The sequence below is a fragment of the Nicotiana tabacum genome, chromosome 12 (assembly GCF_000715075.1).
Source record: "Nicotiana tabacum cultivar K326 chromosome 12, ASM71507v2, whole genome shotgun sequence".
NCBI lineage: Eukaryota > Viridiplantae > Streptophyta > Magnoliopsida > Solanales > Solanaceae > Nicotiana > Nicotiana tabacum.
The window spans coordinates 50,224,771-50,249,571 of NC_134091.1; the positions used below are offsets into that span (position 1 = coordinate 50,224,771).

The window sequence follows — 24,801 nt, forward strand, 5'->3', positions numbered from 1 at the left end:
CCTTTGGTAAGGCACCACTTGACCCCGTGGTCGCATAGCTCTAGGATTGTTGTTGTTATTGTACTGTTGTTGTGCTGGTCTATATTGTTGATTCTCTTGTCCCAAATTCTGACCACCTTGCCTCTGCCCCTATAGTTGGCTACATAGTTCATATCTTCCTGATAGTGTTGGTTATCACCTTCCGCACTCCACGAGCATACATAAGGTTGGTTAATGCATGATGTACATAAGCCCCCATTAGTTGCGTCAACTATGTGTACCTGCTGCTTTTGGCCTGATTCATCGATCGTTTTGGTGAGGATACTCATTTGCGTCATTAGAGTGGCCATATTTTCAGCTATGGAGTTGTTTGGGTTCAAAGCCACTGAGTGAACTACAGGAGTCTCTTGTCATCCATCCCGAGTTTTGGACCATCTTATCAAGTAGGATCTTGCATTCTCTGAATGTTTTGCTCAAAAATGCTCCACCTGCTGAAGCATCAACATTGGCCTTTAAGCCGTCTGCCAGTCCTATATAGAACCTCTGCCCCAACATCTGATCTGGAATGCCATGATATGGACACTTAACCAGCATACCCTTGAACCTCTCGCACGTTTCTTGTAGTGATTCTGTCAGTCTCTACCCGAAGCTCAATATATCATCAATTTGTTTGGAAGTTTTATTGGATGGGTAGAACTTGTTCAAAAATTGCTTGACTAATTCCTCCCAAGTAGTGATGGAATTTATGGGGAGTAAATTAAGCCAAGTCTGAGCTTCTCTTGTCACCGAGAATGGAAACAACAACAGATTTATTGCTTCCGGTGTCACATTAGGTTGCCTTTGTGTGACACATATCAACAGAAAATTCTTCAGATGCTGCTGAGGATCTTCAATGTATGACTCTGAGAACAGTCCCTTGTTCTGCAACAAATGTAGCATGTTGTTTGTGATTTAAAATGATTCCACTTATATCTGAGGGGCTGCAATTGCGGTTTCTAGATTGTTGGCGGTGGGTTGTGCCCAATCATATAATGCTACTTCTGGTACAAGAGGCACCACACCCTGATTGTTTGGTTCATTCGCATTATTTCTGTTGTTGATTGGATTTTCTGTTCCGTCATCTATGTCTGGTTCAATTTGGTCTGTCGAGATTTGTTATTGTTTGCCTTTATTGTTTGCACGATTTAGTGCTTTGAAAACATTCTCAGGGTCTGATAATGCTTCGAGTAATTCACCAGTTCTCGAGGAGTTCCTAGGCATGCACCTGTAACACCCAAGACTACAAACGTTAAAGTTTTAATGTATTTGGTTTAAAATGAAGAAAATTGACTACACTAAGAATTCTAGCACTTCTTTTAGTTGCAATTAATAACACCGTTAATTCCCCGATAACGACGCTAAATTTTGATCACGCCCAACTATGCCTTATAAAAAGGACTAAGCACTCGTTGCAAATATATTCCGGCTAATAAGTCCGGAGTCGAATCCCACAGGGAATTAACCTATCAAACACAGCTACTAGACTCACACAAACTCACGCAATCAATCTTCAGAAATATTTAAGTAATAATTTGGATGTTTACTAACTAAATATTACGTAATGAAAATGCAACAATTAATAACTAACTACTAACGGTTTGTAGACAAGAATTGGAATGATCTAAGGCTGTGATTTCCCCTATTGTCGGAGTCTTTTCCCCTACGTTTTTTTTATAAATTTGCTTAAGTCTTCTTTATCGATCATGAGCACTCTGACTGTCGTAACTCTCTCCTGAGTAATTACAATAATTTACTAGACATATTCTCCTGAATTATGCAAGCTGGCATTAAATACGGCTCACTCGGATCGCACCAAGGTGTCGTTATCCCCAATCCCACCTTTATACCCTTCGTATTGATCCCTCATCTACGTTAGGAGTGATGTTGTTCCACAACTACCTAAATATGCACTCTCCCCCGAGTAATACATACTAAATAGGCACAACCAATTTAGGGCCCTTCAATCAACCACAATAATATTATAGTTGAACAAATAGAGAAAATACTACGACAAATCTATATTAACGTAACAAGAAAATCATCCTTCAATAGGTTCCATCAAAATCTTAGATTAGGAGTTTAGCTACTCATACTCATAGTAACAATATCCAAAATATTTTGCATAATTAAATTATAAAGTAAGGATAAAGGGATATAGAAATCAATGAGTGTAGCTCCCAACGGTTGTTCCACGAGCTATCCTTGCTTCCGGTTGCCAAAAGTCCCTAAAAGTGGCATTTTTAGGTCTATTTATATGTGTGAAAAAAGACCTAAATGCGTAGGCCAAGTCCTAGTCAAACCAGGAGACGAAATAAGTCTTCAAAGCTCGGAATGTGCGTGCCTCAGACCTGGCCTCGCGAGGCATAATGCCAGCTTAAGCTCGCTCCAGGCTTGGTGTCGCAAGGTATAACGCATGCTTGAGCTCGCCCCAGGCCTGGCGTCACCAGCTCCCAAGCGAGCTAAAGGCTCACCCAGCCTGCCTTAATGCCTTCTCTAGGCCTGGCTTCGCCAGCTTTTCATTTGTCGGCTGCTCACTTCTTTCTTTCTTCTTTTCAACTGTTTTCGAGCACGCTTTAGACTTAAATTATTACTTTTGCTCTATTTTAAACTACATTTCACATATATATAAAATAGACTCCATTACGTACAAATAAAGTGTAATTTATTATTAAAGCATATAAAATGCAAGGCGAATAATGTGCTAAATTATGGAATTATAGCCACACATCACATGTAATGATCACAGATTAGTCCATAAACACGAAAGGAAGGAACGATCAATTTAGTAATTAACAAGTCTAAGCATGGATATCGTTATCAAAGAAAGCAATAATTTACAAGAAACAAGTCACACCCGCATGCTTTAGCCCAATTGCAGATGTCTTAATTGTGACCTGGGATTCGCATTTGCGAGCCCCGCAAATGCGAGCTTTTCTTCGCAAATGCGAAGTCCCCGCTTTTTCAGCTATCATCGCAATTGCGATGATTTGTTCGCAATTGCGATGATTTGTTTGCCATTGCAAACAATGAAAATCCGCAAATGCGACCTTTTGATCGCAAATGCGACCCAGTGCTGAGCCGACCATCTTCGCAAATGCGAAAACTTTCTTCGCAATTGCGACCATGACAGGAACTTGGGTTCCTCGCAATTGCGAACTCTGACCTCGCAATTGCGACCATGACATGAACTTGGGTTCCTTGCAATTGCGAACTCTGACCTCACAATTGGGAGATCAGAGGCCTGCACCAGAACTGAAGCACACTAGCTATGTTTTCTAAGTCCAAAACTCACTTCGTAGCCTATCTGAAACTCACCCGAGCCGTCGGAGCTCCAAACCAAACATGCACATAAGTGCAAAAACATCATACGAACTTGCTCACGTGATCAAATCGTCAAAATAACACCTAGAACTATGAATCGGACATCGAACCAAATGAAAATTTATGAAAACTCATGAACTTCTATTTTAACAACCGGATGTTCGAATCACGTCAAACCAACTCCGTTTCTCACCAAATTCGATAGAAAAAGTCATAAATATAGTAACGGGTCTATACCAGATTTCGAAACTAAAATACTGGCCCGATATTAATAAAGTCAAACATTGGTCAAACTTTTAGATTCATTAAGCCTTCAAATTTCAATATTTTTTAACAAAATAGGAAAACTCAAGTTAGTGACCTCCGAATTCGATTTCGGGCATACGCCCAAGTTTCAAATCACGATATGGATCCACCGCGACCATCAAAACATGGATCCGGATCCGTTTGCTCAAAACATTGACCGAAGTCAACTCAAATAGATTTTTAAGGCAAAGTTTCATATTTTATCAATTTTTTAACATAAAATCTTTCTAGAATAACACCCGGACTGTGCATGGAACTCGAGGAGTATAAAATGAGGTATTTGAGGTTTCGAAATACAGAATTAGGTTCTAAAACTCTAGTTGACCTATCGGGCCATCACATTCAATTAATTAAAATGTGTGCTTAATTTTTGTCATTTTATGTAGGAAGCATATAATATTTGTACTATTTTTAGAATTATATTACCGTAATATGGAGTAAGAATACAAGGTTAACATAACACATAAGTACGTAATTAAGTGGTGGAATGGTTAACAATTATGATAAATTTGTGAATATTTAAATCAAACGGCTAAAAAAGTGCACATTTCAATTAAGTAAAGGATAAATATTTATTCAGATATTACAAGAGCTAAAATTAAAATATATTTACCGATAACTAAGGATCAAAATTAGCCTTATTCAATAGGAAAAAAGAAACGATTACAGTGTTATCAAAGTTGTTCAGTATTCGTTTTCCTTTTTGTTTCCCCCTCTTTAAAACGGGATTTATGCAATATGTTATGTACTCAACATTCAGGACAAACTATACTCATAACTCCCCGACGTATAAACTTTATAAATAGGAGAAATTGGCCAACTCTAAGCTCTCAACCATTATTCTCTAGTAGTAGTAAAAAAGGCTATTCCAAATTTAAAATATATACACCATGCAACTCACTGCTCTCTCCCACTTCAGCACCCACCCGCCACCACCTTTTCCGCCGTTTACCTCCATCCTCCGCCGCGGCCTTACACCACCAAATGATTACCCACTCAATGCCACCTGAAAAGTTAGAAGTGTTCAAGTCATTAGAACCTTGGGTGATCCAAAGCGTTCTCCCTTTCCTCAAGCCCGTTGAAAATTGTTGGCAGCCCAACGATCTCCTCCCAGCCCATCTCAACCGTTCGATGAATTCGTCGACGAAGTTCGGGCTCTCAAGCAACGGACTTGTGAACTTCCTGACGATTACCTAGTAGTGTTTGTGGGAGATATGATAACAGAAGAAGCTTTGCCAACTTATCAAACATGGATTAATATTCTTGATGGGGTTCGTGATGACACTACTTCCTTGGGCTATTTGGAGTAGGAGTTGGTCTGCTGAGGAAAATAGACACGGAGATCTGCTACGAACATACTTATACCTTTCCCGTCGTGTTGACATGAAGATGATTGAAAGGACTGTGCAACATTTGATTGGATCCGGAGTGGTAAGTGTTTTCACTGTGTACAAAGAGTATAAGTTCCGTGCATTAACCTTTACCTGGCTAAACTCTTTAGGTGTTTAGATAACTAAAAAACGATAAGTAATCTTTTATAATTAATTAAATTATACTCTTAGAAAGACATGCATTTTGGTGTATATGGTACGTAATCTATATATATATCTATAATTGAAGGACATAGTCCAGTAACGTGGCACTCTTCTAAGTAGGATTTTTACTTATCTTTTTTCTCAATTTTTTTTACCTTTTCACTATTATTTTGCTTCTTTCCTCTTTGTTTCAATTTTTTTGGCTCTTTGGTTAAACACTCTAAAGGCATGCCCCTTCGTAACTTTTTTTTATTAAACCTACCTCTATGAATCATTATCTTACTTAAGAAGAAGCAATGTTTCAACAGAGCCCAACTGCTGCATAGTTCAAAAGTCTTTGCTTAAATAAGAAAAAACTCAAACTCAAGCTTGGTCTTTCATTGAACAAACAACTTTTCTGCCTAAACTGTTTCTCATCATGAAAGCTAAGTTTCAGGATTTACTTTCCAATGTAGCAAAATTCATTATTAAGAATCGGAAGATACGTCAAATTAGCAACACAATGGAAGCGGCAATCGGCATAGACAACCTATAATACTTTTACGATGATGAGAAAACTAACCTCTTTTTACATAGAAAGTGGAAGAAGGCAAAATATCTCAAGTAAATCGGTAATACGTTGAAGCCATCTTTCAACGGAGAATTCTTCCACTTTCTATGTAAATTAAAAGAGGTTAGTTTTCTCATCATCGTAAAAATATTATTGTCACGACCCAGAATCTCACCTGTCGTGATGGAGACCATCTCAATACTAGGCAAGCCGACAATCTCAATAAACCACCATATCTTTTAAGTTTTAAAATATAATATTTAAATTCAGCGGAAGAAATCTCACAAATACAGATATAAACACTCCCAAAACTCGGTGTCACTAAGTACATGAACATCTAATATGAATACAATGTCTGACTGATAAAACACTGTCTGAAAGTATAGAACAGTATAATAACTGAAAGAAAGAGAGTCAAGGTCGGCGGACTCCAGGCAGCTACCTTGATTGTCTCCAACTAATAGCACTCTGAGATCTAACGGTCACCGTGTCCGAAAGTACTTGGAATACAAAGTCTAACTCATATCACTCCCAAAACTCGGTGTCATTGAGTAAATGAGCATTTAATATGAATACAAAGTCTGACTGATAAAACACTGTCTGAAAGTAAACAATACAATAACTGAAAGAAAGAGAGTCAAGGTCAGCGGACTCCAGGCAGCTACCTTGATTGTCTCCAACTAATAGCACTCTGAGATCTAATGGTCGCCATGTCCGAAAGTACCTGGATCTGCTCACGAGGTGTAGAGTGTAGTATGAGTACAACCAACTCAATAAGTAACAAGACTAACCTCTGGGCTGAAAGTAGTGGCGAGCTCCGAAGGTACAGTCCAATATAAATAATGGTATAGAAATATAGGCATGCTTTCAAGTTCAAAAGTTAAACTCAGTACAGGTGAAATAGATCAATACTGCATGATATATGGAATATGACATCTCAGTTGAAAGATCTCATGTAATACTGATCACAAATCATTCGGTCACTCGGTACCGTTTATGGCCAATCCGGCCCAGGGATATTCCATCCCGTATATATATACACATCGACTAACAGTCAGTCACTCAGTACCGTATAAGGCCAATCCAGCCCTCGAGTAATTTATCCCCAAATGTAAATGATACAAACACGATCCATGACCAGGGAAATTTATCACAATATAAATAAGTAAGGCAAGTCCATGCCCTAGGAAGTCCATCCCGAATATATAATCATCTACGCTCATTGGGGTGTGTACAAACTCCGGAGGGGCTCCTTCAGCCCAAGCGTGATATAATGCCGATATGACCTACTGCAGGCGGGCAGTCCCGATCCTTATAATAATAAAGCCTATAAGGCCTGCTGCAGGCGGGCAGCCCCGGTCCATATAATAGTAAAGCCTATAAGGCCTGCTGCAGGCGGGCAACCCCGATCCATATATATATATATATATATATATATATATATATATATATATATATATATATATATATATATATATATATATATATATATATATGGGATGCTGCGACGCGCAGCTCAATCCCATAAATATCCTCACAATGGATAAATATGACTGAGTGTGAAATGTATATTTTTAAAATAATTAATTTAACATCAACACAACCCCATGGGTCTCAAAATATCGGCACGTAGCCTGAACATGATCTTTAATAAGAGCCTCAACTCAATTTCTCTAACACGTGGGAAATGTTCAGATAATAACATGATTCTTTAATTTTTACAACTTCATAGAATTTATTCAGGTCACAATTTCAATGGTGCACATCCACACGCTCGTCAACTATCGTGTGCGTCACCTTCACACAATTTATATAACACCAATTCGGGGATTCATACCCTTAGAACTAAGTTTAAAAGTGTTACTTACCTCAAACTGTATAATTTCTTATTCTGCTATGCCCTTGCCACGTGAATTAGTCTCCGAAAGCCTCATATCTAGCCACAATTAATTTGATTCAGTCTATACAATTTATTGGAATTAATTCCATAAGAAAATACTAATTTTCCAATAAAATCCAAAATTTAACTCAAAAATCGTTTGTGGGCCCACGCCTCGGAACCCGATAAAAGTTACAAAATCCAAAAACTCATTTAACCACGAGTCATACCCCAATTCAAGCCTAATGAACCTTGAAACTTTCAATTTCTACAAACGACGCCGGAACCTATCAAATCACATCCGATTGACCTCAAATTTTGCACATAAGTCATAAATGATATAACGAATCTATTCAAATTTTCAGAATTGGATTCCGACCTCGATATCAAAAAGTCAACCCCCCGGTCAAACTTCTGAAAAATTCAACTACAGACCTCCAAATAATTTTTCGGACACGCTCCTAAGTCCAAAATTATCATACGGAGCTATTGGAATCATCAAAATTCAAATTTGAGGTCGTTTACACATAAGTCAATATCCGATTAACTTTTTCAACTTAAGTTTTCAATTATGAGACTAAGTATCTCATTTCACTCAGAAATCCTTCCGGATCCGAACCTACTAACCCGGTAAGTCATAAAATAACTGTAAAGCATAAATTGAGTAGTAGATGGAGGAATGAGGTTATAATACTCAAAACAACCGGCAGGGTCGTTACAAGCTGTCTATGCTGATTGCCGCTTCCATTGTGTTGCTAATTTGACATATCTTCCAATTCTTAATAATGAATTTTGCTACATTGGAAAGTAAATCTTGAAACTTAGCTTTCAAGAAGAATTTGCAAAATAGTTAAAAAGGCAAAAAGACTTGAAAAATAGACAATTATTATAAATATTACTCAAAGTAACAATATAAAACAATCTAAAATATATAGAGAGGAAGAGAGATTCTTATTTCTTCTTCAATTGTGTGTATTTTCCTATCTATTACAAGGCCTTTATATAGGCATGAAAAGTAAAGAAAAATATATCATTGAATTTGTCATTAAGCATAGAAATATGTTATTGAATATATCATTAAGCATTTGAGAAGATCATGGAGGAAGAGTAGACATCCACCATAATTTGATTATTCTTATAACACTCCCCCTTGGATGTCGATAGATAATGTGCCTCGTTAAAACCTTATTAGGAAAAAACCCTATGGGAAAAAAATTCTAGTGAAGGAAAAAGAGTACACATGTTTCGAAATACGCCTTTTGATTGCCTCGTTAAAAACCTTACAAGGAAAAACCAGTGGGACAAAACCTTGTAAGGGAAAAAGAGTACAACGCGTATTAACTCCCCCTGATAAGAGCATCAATTCACATCCTTGAGCCTTCACATCCTAATCTTGTACACTAGTTTCTTGAAGGTTGATGTCGGTAGAGATTTGGTGAACAAATCAGCCATATTATCACTTGAACGGATTTGTTGCACATTGATATCACCATTCTTTTGAAGATCGTGTGTGAAAATTAACTTTGGTGAAATGTGTTTTGTCCTATCCCCTTTTATGAATCCTCCCTTCAATTGGGCTATGTATGCTGCATTGTCTTCATATAAAATTGTGGGTAGTTTGTCACACTTCAAATCATATTTGTCTCGAATAAGATGTATTATAGACCTCAACCATACACATTCTCGACTTGCTTAATGAATAGCAATTATCTCAGCATAATTAGATAAAGTAGCCACGATTGATTGCTTCGGCGATCGCCAAGATATGGCAGTGCCTCCATATGTAAACACATAGCCTGTTTGAGATCGAGCCTTGTGTGGGTCAGATAAATACCCAGCATCGGCATAACCAATAAGATCGGGACTGCAATCATTGCCATAAAATAATCCCATATTGGTAGTCCCTTTTAGATACCGTAATATGTGTTTGATTCCATTCCAATGTCTCCTTGTAGAAGTAGAGCTATATCTTACTAAGACATTAACTGAAAAAGTTATGTTAGGCCTTGTAGTGTTAGCAAGATACATTAGTGCACCAATTGTACTAAGATATGGCACTTCAGGACCAAGAAGCTCTTCATTCTTTTCTTTAGATCGGAACGGGTCCTTATTCACATCAAGTGATCGAACAATCATCGGAGTTCTTAATGGATGTGCTCCATCCATGTAAAATCGTTTCAATACCTTTTCTATGTAGGCAGATTGATGAACAAAAGTCCTATTTGCCAAATGTTCAATTTGCAAACCAAGACATAATTTTGTCTTTCCGAGATCTTTCATCTTGAATTCCTTATTTAAATAATCAATTGCCTTTTGGAGTTATGTAGGAGTTCCAATTAGGTTTATGTTATCAACATATACAGCAAGTACAATAAACTCCGATGTTGTTTTCTTTATAAAAACAAATGGACAAATGGTATCATTTATATAACCTTGCTTTAATAAATACTCATTAAGGCGGTTATACCACATTCTTCCTGATTGCTTTAGACCATACAAAGATCTTTGCAATTTGATTGAAAATATTTCCCGGGACTTCGAATTATGCGTGTCAGGCATTTTAAATCCCTCGGAAATTTTCATGTATATCTCATTATCAAGTGAGCCGTAAAGGTAGGCTGTAACCACATCTATTAAATGCATGTCAAGATTTTCATGCACAACAAAACTAATGAGATAACGAAATGTTATAGCATCCATAACAAGAGAATACGTCTCTTCATAATGGATACCAGGCCTTTGTGAAAATCCTTGTTCAACAAGGCGTGCCTTATATCTTTGTACCTCATTTTTATCATTCTTTTTACGTACAAAAACCCATTTATAGCCAACAGGCTTAACACTATTTGGTGTTTGGACTACAGGCCCAAAAACTTCACGTTTCGCAAGTGAAGTTAATTCTGCCTGGATAGTTTCTTTCCATTTTGGCCAATCATTTATCTGTCTATATTCATCAACAGATTTTGGTCCAAGATCCTTATATTTTTGCATTATTTCAACAGTGACACTACAAGCAAAAATGTTTTCGATAACAATATTATTTTGGTTTCATCTTTTTCCCGTTGAGACATAACTTATTGAGATCTCTCCATTATCATCATTTTCAAGTACCTGAACCTCTCTTGAGGTTTTATCATTTGTTATGTCTCCGTGCTCTTCTTGAGCCACTACCTCCGTATTATGATCACTTTGATCATTTTCTCCTTTTCTTTTTCGAGAATTTTTATCCTTAGAACCGATTGGTCTACCACGTTTCAAGCGTGGTTTAAACTCATTTGTTTTAATTGATTGTCCTACCGGGATATCAACTCGAATTGGAGTATTAGAAGCTGGAATATGTGACTTAGTCACCCTTGGTAGGTTAGTGAATGCATCTGGCAGTTGATTTGCAATATTTTGCAAATGAATTATCTTTTGAACCTCTTGTTCACGTTGATTTGTTAGAGGATCTAAATGAGATAGTGATAATACATTCCAATCTTTCTCCTTTCTCAGCTGCTTATTTTTTCCCCCTAATATTGGGTATACTGATTTATCAAAATGACAATCAGAAAATCTTGCAGTAAATAAATCTCCAGATATTTTATAATAGAAGGAGATTCATACCCAACATATATCCCCAACCTTCTTTGGGAACCCATCTTTGTGCATTATGGTGGAGCAATTGGAACATATACCGCACATCCAAAGATTCTAAGATGGAAAATATTTGGCTCCTGGCCAAAAGCCAATTGCAATGGGGAGACATTATGATAACTTGTGGGCCTTATCCGCACAAGTGGTGTTGCGTGCAAAATAGCATGACCCCATACTGAAATGGGGAGTTTTGTTCTCATAAGCATTAGTCTAGCAATTAATTGGAGGCGTTTGATCAATGATTCTGCTAGACCATTTTGTGTATGAACATGAGCAACCGGATGCACAATTGTTATCCTAGTTGATATACAATAATTAGTAAAGGCCTGATGTCACGACCCGAAATTTCCCACCGACGGGATCGTGATAGCGCCTAATATTTCACTTGCTAGGCAAGCCAACGTTAGAGAATCATTAACCAATTCCTTATTTTCATTCAGTAATTAACAATAATTAACTAAGATGAAATATAATAAGTGCGGAATATCATAAAACTATATTAATTACTACCACCCGGATCTGGAGTCACAATTCACGAGCATTCTAGAATTTTACTACAAGTAATAGTCTGAAAGAAATATAACTGTCTGGATGAAAGAAAATAGTAGGACATAAAAAGATAGACGGGGACTTCAAGGCTTGTGAACGCCGACAGATCTACCTTGAGTCTCCGAACAGCGGACCAATAGCAAATCTCGATCAACCTGAGCCGGTATCAAAATCTGCACAGAAAGTGCAGAGTGCAGCATCAGTACAACTGACCCCATGTACTGGTAAGTTTCGAGCCTAACCTCGACGAAGTAGTGACGAGGCTAAGGCAAGGCACCTACAATCAACCTGTACAATTTAACAGTGTATATGCAAATAACAGAAATGAAGAACTAAACAGAAAATGTCGGGAGGGGAACATACTGAGGGGAATACAAGATAAAGAACTACAACAGAATGATCATCGGAGCAGTCAATATACCATGAATCAATAGGAATAGTGAATAAAGTAAAGAAGAATGCACGGCATCACCCTTCGTGCTTTTACTCTCAATCTCACCATAAAATTTATAGAAACGGCACGGCATCACCCTTCGTGCTTTTACTCTCATATCATGGCACGACATCACCCTTCGTGCATTAACACTAACAATATGGAACAACATCACCCTTCGTGCATTAACACTCACAATATGGCACGGCATCACCCTTCGTACATTAATACTCACAATATGGCACGACATCACCATTCGTGCATTTACACTCACAATATGGCACGGCATCACCCTTCGTGCATTAACACTCTCAATTACCATAATGCAATGCATAAATAACAACAGGGAGATAGAATAACAAGTACAAACCTTACTTCAACATTTGGTTCCATAATATCAGTCTCAACTTTGAAATAAAAACTCAATTATCACCAGAAAATCCGTAAACATGATAAGAACGATAATATGAACAGCACCAGTATAACATGTAGCAATTTGGCATAAGAATAAGATAATATAAGAAAAACAGAGAAACATGGAAAACAAGTAAATTGGTGGTGTATAAGTACTCGTCACCTCATATATACGCCGCTCACATGAATTTCACTTAGCAAATAATCTAAGGTTCCTAATTTCCTCAAATCAAGGTTAGACACAACACTTACCTCGCTCCAAATGCCACTTTATTCTCAATCACAACTTTTCCTTTGGAATTCACCTCTAAAACACTCGTATCTATTCAAAAATGACTCAATAATATCAAATATTGCTAAAGGAATCAATTATATTGCATAAATTAAATTTTTCAAATTTTCCTCCAAAAAGTCAAAAAATCGACCCCGGGCCTGCTTGGTCAAAACTTGAGGTTCGGGCCAAAGTCCTTTTACTCATTCACCCCCGAGCCCGAATATATAATTAGTTTTGGAATACGACCTCAAATTGAGGTCTAAATTCCCGAAATCCCTATTTTCTACCCTAACCCCTAATTGTACCATGAAAACTCTAGATTTTAGGTTGAAAATTCAAGAAATGTAATGGGTAATTGAAAGAAGATGGTTTTGAATCACTTACCAACAATTTGGGGAACGAATGACTCTTGAAAAATCGCCCCTCACCATTTGGTTTTTGAGAAAAATGAATTTTTTGGCAAAAACCCCATTATGGGTTCTGTTAAGTGCTGGGCGACAGTGTTTATCGCGTTCGCGAGAGTACTGTCGTGTTCGCGAAGTGTATGGCCTGCTAAGCCTTCGCGTTCACGAGGCAGTGCTCGCGTAGGCTACCCTTCCCTGGTCTTCGCGTTCGTGGGACATTGCTCGCGTTCGTGATGAAGAAAAGGCTGACTCCCCCTCCCAGTGCCTAACGCTACGCATTCACGATAGGCTTGTTGCGTTCGCGAAGGGTAACGCCCCATCGCTTCGCGTTCGCGACCAAGCCTTTGCGTCCGCGAATAAGAAATCCTTAGCTACCTAGTTTACTCTTCGCGTTCGCGAGAGTACCTTCGCGAACGCGAAGAAAGACACGCCAAAACACAGATTCTGCAGAAAAACCAGATTTTCAAAGTCCAAAACATCTCGTGGCCTATCCGAAACTCACCCGAGCATTCGGGGCTCCAATTTAAACATGCACACAAGTCTAAAAAAATTATACGAACTTGCTCGCGCGATCAAATCGCCAAAATAACACCTAGAACTCTAAATGTAGTACCAAATCAAATGAAATTCTCAAGAACACTTTAACACTTCTAATTTCTCAACTTGACGTCCGAATCACGTCAAATCAACTCCATTTCTCACCAAATTTCACAGACATGTTTTAAATATTATAATGAACCTGCACCGGGCTCCGGAACCAAAATACGGACCCGATACTAACAATGCCAAATATCAATCAATTCTTAAAAACAAATAATTTCCAAACTTTTAATTTTCATCAAAAATTTATAACTCAAGCTAGGGACCTCCAAATTCGATTTCGGGCATACGCCTAGGTCCCATAATTCGATACGGACCTACCGGGATCGTCAAAGCATGGATCCGGTCCTGTTTACCAAAAATATTGATCGAAGTCAACTAAAATTAACTTTTAAGGTAAAAATTCTTATTTTCATTAGTTTTCAACATAAAAGCTTTCCGAAAACCTGCTCGGACTGTGCACGCAAATCGAGAAGGGTAAAAATGAGATTTTTAAGGCTTAAGAGCGCATATTCGATTTCTAAAATATAAGATGACCTTTTGGGTCATCACACCTGAGATATAAACTCACCAGCATTATCAAGATGAATTGTCTTAATTGTATAATCTAGAAATTATGCTCTTAGCTTTATTATTTGAGCCAATAATCTCGCAAATACCATATTGCGAGTTGATAATAAGCACACATGTGACCATCTTGTAGATGCATCTACCAAAATCATATAATATCTAAATAGTCCACATGGAGGGTGAATGGGCCTACACATATCATCCTATATACGTTCCAGAAATGTAGGGTATTTCATCCTAACTTTAATAGTTGATGGTCTAATAATTAATTTGCCTTAAGAACATGCAACACAAGAAAATTCCTTAAATTGAAGAATCTTTTGGTTCTTCATTGAATGTCCATGTGAATTCTCAATTATTTTACGCATCATAGTGGAACCAGGATGATCCAAGCGGTCATGCCAAATAATAAAATTATCTTGATTAGTAAACTTTTTATTTACTATGGCATGCGTTTCAATCCTGCTAATACTTGTGTAATATAAGCCGGAGGAAAGGGCATGTAATATTTCAAGCATATATTTCTTACCCGACTTTATTGTAGTAATATAAAGATATTCAATCTTTTCATTATTTGTAGTCTCAATGTGATATCCATTTTGGCGAATATCTTTGAAACTTAGTAAGTTTCTTTGAGACTTACTACATGCCACGACCCGAAATTCCCACCTTTAGACCGTGATAGTGCCTAATATTTCACTTTCTAGGCAAGCCAATGTTAGAATAAAATTATCTATTTTTAAAATAATTTTAAATTTATTAATAACAAGAAAGCAAATACGGAAGCAATTTTGAAATAATCCATAATAACAACAGTGTCTAACTACCATCCCAAAATAGTGTCACATGTGTACAAGCTTCTAGAATAAATACAAATAAAGATCTGAATAAAATAAAGCTGTCTGAAAATAAACACAACTAAAGTACAATAGACAGGGACTTCAGAACTGCGGACGCCATGCAGTTATACCTCAAGTCTCCTCTGGTAGCAGAAATCCGAGCAAGTTTATGGTACGCCGCTAGGACCAACTCCAAAATCTGCACAAGAAGTGCAGAGTGTAGTATCAGTACAACCGACCCCATGTACTGGTAAGTGCTGAGCCTAACCTCGACGAAGTAGTGACGAGGCTAAGGTGGTTCACTTACATTAACCTGTACGCAATATTAATAATAACAACAAATAATATAAATAAATCAGGTAACTCATTTATAATAATTGAAGCCAACTTAGCAGTCATAACCAATTATCATTTCCATTATTTCTGTTGCAGCGTGCAACCCGCTCTCACAATATATCCACATTTAGTTCTGTTGCGGTGTGCAACCCGCTCCTCCAACATATTCATTTTAATAAGTCTGTTGCGGCGTGCAACCCGATCCTCCAATATTAACTTTTTAACAAGTCTGCTGCGGCATGCAACCCGATCCTCCAATATTAACTTTTAATAAGTCTGTTGCGGTGTGCAACCCGATCCTCCAATATTAATTTTTTAACAAGTCTATTGCGGCGTGCAACCCGATCCTCCAATATTAACTTTTTAACAAGTCTATTGCGGCGTGCAACCCGATCCTCCAATATTGACTTTAATTAAGTCTATTGTGGCGTGCAACCCGATCCTCCAATATAGACTTTTAATAAGTCTGTTGCGGCATGCAACCCGATCCTCCAATATATTCATTATAATCAATCATGTTGCGGCGTGCAACCCCCTCTTCCAACATTTTTATTTATCAATTCTTATAGAAGAAATTTTTCCAATAAATGTAACAATTAATATAAAATTACAAGACAACAAGCATACAATAATTAAGATTTAATTATGAAGCAAATAATGATAAATAGCAAATTATTATGAAAATCAGGGAGCAAATAGGCAGTTTAATATTTATTATACTAAATGTCAAATAACAATAAAGGCACATAATTCAAATAGCATGTAATAATTAATGCAGGAATTCAAGAATTTATATTTGCAAAGAATACGAGAGAAATAATTATTATAATAATTAATTTATGATTAAAAATAATTTATGATTTTTCAAGTAAGCAGGCAAACAATTAATTTGACGACGTATAGACACTCGTCACCTCGCCTATACGTCGTTTACATGCAATTCACATAGCAAACAATTTAAGGGTTCTATTCCCTCAAGTCAAGGTTAACCCCGACACTTACCTCGCTTTGCAAATTCCAATCAATTATTCAACCACAACTTTTCCTTTTAAATTTGCCTCCGAAAGCTTCAAATCTATTCACAAACAATTTAATATATTCAATACTAATCATAGGAATTAATTCCATATGAATTTACAAATTTTTCGGATAAAAATCCAAAATTCATTAAAATATTTGGCAGTAGGACCCACATCTCAAATCCTAAAAAAACTTGCGAAATTCGAACACCCGTTCCGATACAAGTTCAACCATACAAAATTTGTCCAATTCCGATATCAAATGGACCTTCAAATCTTAATTTTTCGTTTTTGTAAGATTTTATAAAAATCTAATTTTTCTTCCATAATTTTATGGATTCATGATATAAATGAGTATGAAATCATGAAATATAATCAATATAGTATAAGGAACACTTACCCCAATATTTTTCCGTGAAAATCGCACAAAAATCACCTTACCCGAGCTCAAAAATGGAAAAGAATTGAAAATGGGTCGAAACCCCATTTTCAGAACTTAAGTTCTGTTTCTGGGATTTTTACCCTTCACGAACGCGGTCAGTGCCTCGCGTTCGCGAAGCACAATTATGCGCTGTCCAATTTTACTCTTCGCGAACGCGAGGGCTACCTCACGAACGCGATGCATGCCTGGCTTGGCCTTCGCGAACGCGAGATGCCCTTCGCGAACGTGAAGGCTAATTTTCCTGGACAGTCTCTTTCCCTTCGCGAACGCGAGACTTCTATCGCGAAGGCGAATCTTTGAACCTTAAGCCTTCGCGAATGCGAAGCACAAAACGTGCCAGCCCAATTTTCTCTTCGCGTTCGCGAGATTACCTTTGCGAACGCGAAGAAGAACACACCAGAAGCCTGAAGTCTGCAGAAAACCAAATTTTCTAAGTCCGAAATCATCCCATAGCCTATCCGAAACTCACCCGAGCCCTTGGGGCTCCAAACCAAACATGCACACAAGTTCTAAAATATTATAAGAACTTGCTCGCGTGATCGAATCGCCAAAATAACACCTAGAACTACGAATCTGACACCAAATCAAAGGAAGTTTTCAAGAAAACTTTAAAACTTATATTTTTACAACCGGACGTCCGAATCACATCAAATCAACTACGATTCTTACCAAATTTGGCAGACAAGTCATAAATATCACAATGGACCTATAATGGGCTCCGAAACTAAAATACGGACCCGAGGTCAATAAATCCAACATCAGTAAATTCTTAGAATTCATTAAGCTTTTAAGCTTTTTATTTTTCATCAAAATTCCATAACTCGGGATAGGGACCTCGGAATTCGATTCCGGGTATACATCCAAGTCCCAAATCACGATACAGACCTGCATGAATTTTCAAAATACTGATCCGGATCCGTTTGCTCAAAATGTTGACCAAAGTCAACTTAGTTGAGTTTTAAAGCTCTATTTCCCATTTTAATCCATTTTTTACATGAAAACTTATCGAAAAATTTTATGGACTGTGCACGCAAGTCGAGTAATAATAAATGATACTTTTTGAGGTCATAGAACACATAATTACTTATTAAATTTAAAGATGACATTTTGGGTTATTACATTACAATATAATGCTTCATTAATAACCAAATTTGTTCCTCCGGATAGTAATAAATTTGCTCTTCTCGAGCCTTCAATTAATATTGTACTGGCAGATATTGTATTAATATTGACTTCTTTTATCATCAAATAAGAGAAATATATTGTATCTCTTAAAATAGTATGTGTTGTAGAACTATCCAAAAGACATATATCATCATTATTGATCTTGGATCTAACTGAAGACTGGGGAATTTTCATATTCTTCGTAAATAAACAAAAAGTACATCATAAGAAATACGAAAGACTATAAATAAAAGAAACATTAGAAATTACACGAGGAATATAGAAACTAGCATATATGATGCTTTAGAAAGTACACGTAAGAAGAACAAACTACATAAAGACATAATATGAAAATAATAACTTTTCTTAAAGCTTTATTCCCCAGTAAGATAATCAATTCCTCAGTCAATATCCTCAAAGAAGTCTCCAACTTCTAAATGAGTAATATTTGCAAGGCCTCCAAATGTGCCTCATATGTGCCTCCACATTGTTATCTTTTCTTTTATTGGATGCTTGATAAAGTTTAACAAAATGGTCAGGTGTACGACAAATACGTGCCCAATGACCTTTCATACCATACTAGTGGTAAATATTAACTCTGCCTTTTAAAGGATTATTTTAAGGATCCTTATTGTTCTCTTGTTTATTTCCGCCATGATGACGATAATTATTTCGTCCTCTTCCATGTCCTTGTCCACGTCCACGACTATGGCCATGTTACACCCTATATTTTCGTATGTAAAAATGCGTCGTAAGCAAACTAATGTAGGACAAAAAAATGAGATAATATTTAAAAGTATATAAAGTAAGTTAATCATGTTACCTCTGAGGTTACAAATATTGAAGATCATGAACAACAAGTACAAAGAGGGTTGGACAGTTCAGAAGCTAAAGCAATTAAATAAAACAATGTTTCATCGAAAGTCGACAAGTTGGGAATGTTATAACATGTACCTTTGGGGTGAGACTAGGGTGATTAACATTATAAAGAGATTATGTTATGATTTATATTAGTCGTATTACATCCGTGTGTTATGTTTTTAAGTCAAGCGAGTTGTGGAACAAAAGTCGATGAAAGTCATCACAAGTTACATTCATAAGTTTTACTGAAACTTTGGGTCAAATGTAACTGCAATTTTCTCCCAATATACTTAGAGTTATGGTGTGTTCCACACATCAAATTAAAGATCTATGAGTCTATTTTCCAACGCATTAAACCATTTGTCAATACGACATCGGAGTAGAGAGATATGTGCATTTTTGCGATACTGCGCAAGCTGCTAGGTGACAAGTAGGTGTGTCACCTACTTGCTTAAATGAAAGCCCAAAAATGGGCCATTTCGGGTCGTCCAAAGAGGCCTTTTAAGGGCCTATTTTCTTCATATATTAGACTTAAAATAGAGCATAATAACCAGACATAAGCTCTGCAAAGAATCCTCCCAAAAATTTCCCACAAACCCTAATTGATTTTCTCTCCCTTTCAAGTTCCAATTGGAGGTAAAACTTAGAGTTTGAAGAACCAAGATAGGAGCTGAGTTATCCAACAAATAAGGTGAGTTTACTGCTCTCTTTCATCCATTTTTTCTTCTGTAAATTCATGGTAAGTCGTTCTATACTTGTAAGAACTCACGGGATGGTGATCGGAAGCCGTGAGTTCGAGTTATTCACTTGTAGCGGACTGTTTTGTGGACTGTTTTGTGTTGCTGTTGGGCTGCGTGTTTTATTACTATTTTGTGGAGTTTTGGAGGAGGAAGGGGGTTTATAAACACCATATAAATGTAGGGTGGTTGGCTGGTCATTCGTCATAACATTTTCGGGTCGTTTGACACTACTACGGTGGTCGTTTTGTGTACGAAGAGATTGGGGTGTGTTGGGCTGTTTTGTAGTATTTGATGGTGTATATAGGGCTGGAAAATGATGTATATATGTTGTTATTGTTCTGTCCTTGTATTGTTGGTGTTATCTTGAAGTTGGAGGAAGGGCATATTATAGGGGAGATGCTGCCCGTTTTAATACAAAATAGGTTTGTCGTTCGTTGTGCGATAGTTGTACCTTTCGTAACTTAACGATAGTATTATTATCATTCTTGTAGATTAAGGTGCGAAGAGGTGAGTTCAACTTGGTGATTGAAAAGATTGTGATAAGGTATGTTAAGGCTAAGCCTTCCTTCATTTTAGCATGATCTCGTAGCTACATGTGTTAGTAATGAGACAAAAAGAGAAGTTCATATTCATGAATTTATTCACACTATTCTAGTTCTCATAAGTTACAATATTATTCCTTATCGAGACTCTATATTCAATTTTAGTATTGTCTTCTTTCAGTCAAGAGAGCAGCAAGCCTATATATACAGTATTACAGTATTTTCATTACCATCGAGCTATAATCGATGGGCAGGCCCCTATTGGGCAACCTCTGATCAGATGGAAAGTTATATACCGAGCCTACTGTGGCCGAGCGCCTATGAGCGAGCCCAGCATGGTCGAGATACATAGCCTAGTATGGCCGAGCGCCTATAAGCGAGCCTACTATGGCAGAGCAGTTATATATACCGAGCCTTATAAGGCCGTACAATTATTTTACTTACTATATTGAAGGAGTTGAGTCAGTATCAGCAGGTAAGTATATCTCCAGATCATCTTTGACTCCCAGTTAATTTCAGTTATCATATTATCAGTTCAGTTTCAGATTTCAGTTATTTTATTGCCTTACATACTCGGTACATTATTTCGTACTGACGTCCCTTTTTTGGGGGCGCTGCATTTCATGCGTGCAGGTTCAGACAGACAGACGGGTAGACCTCCTCAGTAGGTGTTTTCCGAGTTCCGCCTGATCGGTAAGCTCCACGTCTTTCGGAGTTGCCAGGACTAGAGTTTTGTGTACATCTTATGTATATCTGTATATATGTTATGGGTAGGTCGGGGCCCTGTTCCGATCACAGTACATCTATCAGTAGAGGCTTGTAGGCATATCCTGTTGGTTAGTGCAGTATGTTGGGTTTGTATAAATTGGTGGTTTGTCAGCTGTAGTAGCTATGACGGCCTTGTCGGCCTAGCTTTATATTGATATTTAGTTAGTGCTAGTTTCCATTCAGTTTTATATTTTGCTTCGCAAATTGTCTTGCAAGGTGGCCCCATGGCCAAAGTATGACATTATGTGTTCAGAGTCCCTTAGTCGCAATTTGGTACGCCAGGTTAGGTGAGGCACGGGGTGCTTGTCTCGCTCCTAGGTTCGGGGCGTGACAGGCCACGACCACGATAATGATTTTATCTTCTTTCAGACTTTTGAGTAGCTGCTACCATATTTACTTCGGAAAATGGTGCAGATCCAGTGGGACGAGCTTCATGATTTTTCATTAAAAGGGTATTATGTTGCTCAGCCACCAGGAGGCATGAGATTAATTCAGAATATTTCTTTAAACTCTTTTCACAGTATTGTTGCTGCAATACCATATTTGATTCATGAAAAGTAGAAAGAGTCTTTTCTAGTAAATCCTCATCATTCACAATTTCCCCACATAATTTAAGTTGGGAAGTTATCCTGAATACAACAGAATTATATTCACTTACAGTTTTAAAATCTTGTAACCGTAAGTGAATCCATTCATATCGAGCTCTTGGAAATATAGTTGCCTTAAGATGGTCATATCGTTCCTTCAAACTGCTCCATAATTCAAATGGATCCTTTAGGGTTAAGTATTCGATTTTTAACCCTTCATCGAGATGATGACGAAGGAAAATCATAGCCTTTGTTTTATCCTGGCCTGATATTTTATTTCCTTGTATAATAGTATTTTCAAGAGCTTTTGCAGCAAGGTGAATTTCAGCATCAAGGACCCATGATAAATAATTCTTTCTGGAGATATCAAGTGCCACAAATTCAAGCTTTGATAAATTTGACATAATGAAAACTATCATAAAAAAATAGATAAATTAGAAGCAATTTGGGTAATTATGAAACAAGAAAAAATAATAATAAGTCATGTAATATGGTATTCATATTTATATAAACAGAATTCACCAAATTTTTTAATCAATAAAATTAACCGAAAATTTTTGTGCCAAATTCTTAATTGAATTAAGAGAAAAATAAACAAAAATAGAGGTAAACGCTTAGGTGTAATTATGGCAAAGTCTTGTTACGAAATAATTTAATATACGTATTCTATAATTTCTTATAATATCTTAATAATAATTTTATAATGATCTTACAATCTAAATTAACTGGTATATGTGCAGATTAGCAATCAGCCTTGGGAAAAAGAAAATTCTCCAGACGTAATAATAATGATATGATAACTTTAAAAGAAACATACCAGAAAGCAGAGCGGTGGTAGCTAGTGTGTGCCGGATCGGACTTGAGTAGAAGCTAATTCGTGCTGATAACGTATTATAAATATTACTCAAAGTAACAATATAGAACAAGGAAAAACAAGCTAAAAGATATAGAGAGGAAGAGAGATTCTTATTTCTTCTTCAATTGTATGTATTTTCCTATCTATTACAAGGCCTTTATATAGGCATGAAAAGTGAAGAAAAATATGTCATCGAATATGTCATTAAGCATAGAAATATGTCATTGAATATATTATTAAGCATTTGAGAAGATCATGAAGGAAGAGCAGATATCCACCATAATTTGATTTTTCTTATAACAACAATCTAATTATTATGGCTATATGTACTAACAGTCCCACTTCTCTTGAAACTCGACTTCCCTTAAAACTTCTTCCACAGAGGAAAAATGTTGCAACTCAACTATTAGGAAAAACTATTATAAAAAGATACGTCTTGCAAATTTCAAAATGCTTTTGTTTGCACCATGCATTTTGTGTTGTCGAGTGATCCACATACGTAAATTTAAGTGCATGTATTTTTGAACTGGCTGGATTTTTGTTAATTTGTTTATTTCCTACCCAAGTTGATGGGTAAAAAAGATTTACCGGTGACTCATTTTGGTGTTACTTTTTCCCCTGAGAAGGATAACAGTCAATTTGACGTTACATCTTCTCCCTTATAATTCATTACCGCTAAAAAAGCATATCTTAAAAAGACATAAAATAAGAATTGGATTGTTCTATTGTGTACTTTATTACGAACTCCTTAATTGAGTGATTCTGGAGATTTAATAATTAAATAATTTTTTTCTATAATTTCTACTTCACATTTCTACTAATTTTCAGTTTTTATTAGGTGTTTCTCAAGCACAAATTTTATAAGCTTTTGTATGCCATAGTGGGATATCTTTGAAATGTTCTTTTCAAAACTATACATTGCTTTGTAGGTGCATGTGTATTTTGAAAAGAAAAAAAATACTTCGTTTGATCGGCAGTACAATTTCCTACCTTCATGATTTTGACTTTAATAAAAAAGAAAAGAGAATGTCTCTACAATTTTGCTTCCTCTCTTAAGTGAAGTTGCGGGCCTATAGTTTTTCAATTGGCATCAACAACTGATAACCATATAAGATGGTTAAAGGAAGAGGGAACGTTGTCACTCTCGAGACATTTTGGTGACAATATTGTGGAGCATCAAAGCTGAAATTCCCCTTGAAAAATAAGAATTATAGTGTCTCCTAATGCTCCACGAGTTGTATGATTTGTACAAAGATTTTTTTCTTTTCGATTGTATAAAATTTCATAATGCTTTTCTATTTATTTTTCATCTTAATTATTCATCATGCATTTCTACATGTAGGCTCGTCCTGATGGGATAGATGAGCCATTTGCACAGCATAAATAAATAGTTTTTGAGAAAACTATGCATGAAAAATGTTATTTGGTCGATTATATTGCAGTTTTCATTTCCTTTTCCCCTATTTTTGTAAGAATAAATAAAACTTTGATTTCGTATATATAATATTATTTTCAGAGTAGAGTAGTACGGTACAATATACATAAGACGAGAATTAGGCTTTGTTGTTTTTGGTGTTGTTGCTCCGGGCTAGGCCAAAGTTGCATTGACTTTTATTTTAATACCTTTTTTATATTAGGGCCTAACCTTTTGCATGATCTAATTTTAGTGTATTCACATAAGGATGTAAGGTCTATGGCATAGTACGGTGAAGCTAGCTCCAATTTACAAGTTCTTCTGGATTTTCAAGACCGAGTCAAAGTCAAGAAACAAGGTTTAAGCTATTAGAGCCGGGTATGCTCATTTTTCATTCTCTACGCACTATTAAAATATTGGACAAATATTGCTATCCGCTCACAAAATTTCTGCCAAAGCTTCATTTCTAGGAACGGGATGCAGTTTTCTGGTTGCTGAACACTAAATGTTGTTCTTTCCTTTCTCATGAACTATATATACGCATGGTACGCCTTCTATTTTTTGATAGATCTTTTATCTCTTTTGTTGTTCAAGAATGCCATAACTTTATTTTTAGGCCTTTTATTCATATCATGAATAGTTTTGGATCGTCTAAAATGACTTTCATTTTGTGATCTGTTTTAGTTGGTGCTTGAATGGAGCAACATAACATAAAATTGTATATATTGTTGCAATTTCAATTGC

The 24,801-nt window shown here is 36.5% G+C and overlaps 1 pseudogene; it reads left to right on the forward strand.

Moving 5' to 3' along the window:
• The first annotated feature begins 4,591 nt into the window (after window positions 1-4,591).
• Window positions 4,592-24,801, forward strand: part of LOC107820705 (stearoyl-[acyl-carrier-protein] 9-desaturase 6, chloroplastic-like) — a 106,062-nt pseudogene continuing 85,852 nt past the window's right edge.